Source organism: Octopus bimaculoides, chromosome 23 (assembly GCF_046866305.1).
Source record: "Octopus bimaculoides isolate indiv1 chromosome 23, ASM4686630v1, whole genome shotgun sequence".
Lineage (NCBI taxonomy): Eukaryota > Metazoa > Mollusca > Cephalopoda > Octopoda > Octopodidae > Octopus > Octopus bimaculoides.
In genome coordinates, this window is record NC_142950.1 from 6,530,968 (window position 1) to 6,535,455 (window position 4,488).

At 36.4% G+C, this 4,488-nt stretch overlaps 1 long non-coding RNA gene across 1 annotated transcript in view; it reads left to right on the forward strand.

Moving 5' to 3' along the window:
* The window catches only part of LOC149131293 (uncharacterized), a 32,679-nt gene extending 31,565 nt beyond the window's left edge, over nt 1–1,114 (forward strand). Inside the window, exon 2 of the long non-coding RNA XR_016238102.1 lies at nt 1–1,114. This exon is cut by the window's left edge and continues 725 nt beyond it. This is a non-coding gene — a long non-coding RNA (uncharacterized LOC149131293).
* Nucleotides 1,115–4,488: the final 3,374 nt, after the last annotated feature.

Below are 4,488 nucleotides of genomic sequence, written 5' to 3' on the forward strand. Positions count from 1 at the left end.
AGAATATGAATTGAATGAAACCGGATATGATAATGTAATCGAGTACTGGAGACAAAACAAACTGCGGGTTGGTCATCGGAAACCGATAACGTAGCACTCATCAAAAAGTCTACATTCCAACAAAATGATATTCATAAGTTAGTCAATTAAAACGATAACTATCCCCCCCCCCACACACACACACAGAAGAACCAGTCTGCTTCAAAATAGTTAAAACCAACCGGAAATACTGAAAAATATATTCGCCTGAATGACTGCAGTTGCGCGTATCTCGAACATGAATAACGAGAAGCAATTAATTGTTTAATTAATCACAAGCCGTCAAAAATACAAATATGTAAATTAAGCTACCGTCGACGGTGCCAGCCTACTTCATGACTGCTTCGTGAACAGCTGATCTATGCCGTTGATTGTGGAAGGAAAGCCAGGTATGTTTCGTATGAGCAAAACAATGCCATATACACATTACTCACCTGCCCCATCAACGGTGAACATATATGTCTTCGGTCCTACACGATGTATAAATTCAGATGTGGCAAATGCAATGAATCCCACATCGGAAGAACCATCAGACAAGTACACATACGGTTTAATGAACCGTATATGTACTTGTAATAAGATAAAGCTTCCTCCGTCAAAAACCACCTACGGAAATACCACTTTCACGACATCCACGTTTCCATAGACGCCAGAGAACGAAATATTGGGAACCTAGGGTAAAAGATGCTCTCATCAATAGCAAGAATAAACCACGTATTAACGACAGAACCGAGCTCCACGCAGCTGATAGGTTACTGTAGCAATGCTATTTGCTCATGAGAAACAACCCCCTGAATTTACACAAACTACAGAACAGTTAGTTTCCGACGCAAAATCACTGATGATTTCCTGAAGAAGGAATCCTAACATCGAAATATCGAAATACAAAATAAAAGCACAAATCATCCAATTAGATATATAGATAGACAGACAGACAGGACGATAGATAGATAGATAGATATGTAGATAAATAGATAGATAGATATGTAGATAGATAGATAGATAGATAGATAGATAGATAGATAGACAGGAAGATAGATAGAGTTACTGTGAATGAGGATTGCAAATCCTGTGGGATGCAATGATTCAGTGTGACCATCAGATCAAACATCGGAAACCTGACATTGCTGTGGCGAACAGAGAAGAAAAAAACCCAACATGCTTGGTAATCGACATAACATGTCCTGCAGACAACAGGATTGAAGAAAAAGAAGAAGAAAAAGTAAGCGACTATGATGAACTGCAATAGGAAAGTCGCAAGTTGAGGGCAATAAAGAATGTGATGGGTGCACTTGGAGATATTGGTATCCAGCTATCAACCTGACTCCAAAAGACTGGGACACGCGTAAAGATAGAACATCACCAACAATCAGCATTGCTTGGAACTACAAGAATTCTCCGCAGTGTTCTCGAAGCATCACCAGTAAACAAGTGTCACCTTAGTCTGCGGGCTGTGGACAGCTGACACTTTCCATAACAACAATAACAACAACAATAACAATAATAATAATAACGATGATGATGAAGATAATGATAATAATAATAATAATGATAATAATAATAATTGTTCAGATTTTGGTACAAGGCTAGCAATTTCAGGGAATGGGCTAAGTCGATTAAATTTGCCCCAATTCTCACCTGGTACTTATTTCATCGACTCCGAAAGGATGAAAGGCAAAGTTAACTACGGCGGAATTTGAACTCAGAATGTCAAGGCGGACGAAATGCCGCTAAACATTTCGTCCGGCGAGCTAACGATTCTGCCAGCTCACCGCCTTAATAATAATAATGGTACTTTAACAGAAATACACCGGAGGCGTTTAACATGTAAGAGCGATAAAACACTGCTCCGAAATTTATCCACAAATATCGGAAATAAAGACATGGAGCCAAAAATAGCTGACAAAGGGTTGGACTATATCCGAGTAAGTAATACTCATTGAAATTTATTTCTATTTTCCAAATGAAATGATGTATCTTAACTGGATATCATCTCGCACAGCACACGTAAACACGCTTCATCCATCAACAGCAGACCATCTCCGGCCCAAAACACCATGTACAAAAAAATTACAAATAAATTAAATAATACCGGGGGTCTTTCTGATTTGGCGGGCGCCACTTTTTATTTCTGTTTTATTTAGCGTGTTTTCTACCGAAACACTTTAAAACTTCGTATACTTGCATATTTTGTCTTATAGAACAGAGACAAAATTTTATATTCGAAGTTATTTCATGTTAAATACCGGTATTCTTCAACCCAAGAATAACAATTGGGAAGTGCGTACTTTAAACTTGTTACACAAAAAGTACGAAAAACTACACATGCAAAACAATTTGACAACAGAAATGAACGGACGGCTACCGCACGAAAATGATGACCGTCAAAATAGAAGCCGGACGTTGTTCCTCATGTCCCGCAAATAAAACCAAAAAGGCATAAATGGACACGTGAGGAATATATTTCAATCCTATACGCTTATTTTACAGCAGTGCTCTACCCAAAGAACGAAAACATGATGGAATGCTTACAATGGGATTACAATGAAATAGATGTGACCCTCAAATACACCCATTTCAAGGTTAACCATTCGGAAAATTTTGTTGATCCAACAACAAGTGTTCATACCAATTCGGTTGAATGCTATTGGAAGAACGTAAAACGACGTTTTAAGAGTATGAGGGGGGGAGGGTACACACAGACATGGTTAAATCATATCTCGACGAATTTCTTTGGAGAGAACAGTATGGAAAAACTGGAAAGGAATGTTTTGAAAACATTCTGAAGCACCTTTCAGAATGGTTCACATTCAAATAAGTCAACTCCAACATTTTATTTTATTGTTTGGTGGAAGATTTTAATTCAGCAGTTTTCATAAAAAGACATTGTTGCGTGTCCATAGATTTGGATAGCAAAAAGCAACTACGTGGAATTTAGACAGCGTTCTTGAAAGTTGAATTTTCTGCTAATCTTCGCGTCGGCAATCTTCGATAGTTTTCGTCGCCTTAAAGAATGTGTCAAGTTACCAAAAAGAGGTAGTGTGTTATTTTTATTTAATTTGTTTTTTTTTCTTTTTTAATAATTTACGTTGTTTAGAAAAAATTTTTTATTTACTTTGTTTAAAAAAAAATTATTTACTTTGTGCAAAAAAAAATATTATTTAAAAAAAAATATTTAAAAAAAAAAAACACTATTTGTTACTTTGTGTAAAAAAAAAATTATAATTTTTAAAAAAACACTGTTACTTTGTGTAAAAAAAAATTTTTATTTAAAAAAAGCACTATTTGTTCCTTTGTGTAAAAAAAATTATTTAAAAAAAAAACACTATTTGTTACTTTGTGTAAAAAAAATTATTTACTTTGTTTTGTTAAAGAAAAAAACCCATTTTATTTTATGTATATTCAGCCTTTACCTACGTACACGTTTTGCGCATGCGCATCTATTAATTTGCATACGCGCACTCGCGCTAGATAGTCGTAGGATCGACTACTCACGACTAGCTAGCGCGGACGGGGACCACTCTTCTTGAATAGTACCAAAATCAAATATATATAACATACAGAAAATAGCACTATTGGGCACTACACACATCCTACGCAAAACACTTTCAATATAGTAACCATAAGAGCATCACAGCAAACCACAGCACATACTCAAAGCACACAGAGCTGCGTTCGGTAGTGAAGTGAAAGCAAGTTATAAAAATAAAACTACTGAATAATATTTTAATTTTGACTATATCTTCTGGCGGAGTTACCTCAATCCTTTATATATTAACCAGAATGAAGTAGGTTGACAAAATTATTTTTTGAACCTGTTGAAGATACGAGATGTCGAAATATCGTTCACTAGATGACAATGGCACTCGTCTTTTAATTTTGATTTAATGATAATAATGATAATAATAATGATTTCCTTATTAACCAAAAGGGTTTACGTTAAGAAACGCATTATGGACAAAACAAAGAATTTGCGTGAGTGTTGTTGTGAGAGTTTTGCGTGTAAACAAGACTAACAAAATTTAAAAAAGAAAGGAAGAAAGAAAGAAATCAACAATGTGTAATTCTCAATAGGAGACGTTAGAGGGCTGATCATGGAAAAACCCCATAAAAACCATGGGTGCCCTGAATTTTAGGGCAGGTGCATTTTTTCGTTTCCTTTCCTCTCTCTCTAACTACAGGCGCATGCTCAGAGCAGGCCCGTTCACTCGTACCATTCTCGCCACTTTCGGGGGGGGGGGATAAGTCGGTTATATCGATCCGAAGGTTCAATTGATACTTATTTTATCGACCCGGATACGATGAAAGGCAAAGCTGAATTTGAACTCAGAACGTAGAGACAGACGAAATGACGCTAAGCGTTTTTGCCCGGCGTGCTAACGATCCTGCCAGCCCGCCGCCTTCTAAGTAGTAGTAGTAGTACCAAGAAGCTAACAATATTTTGCTGAT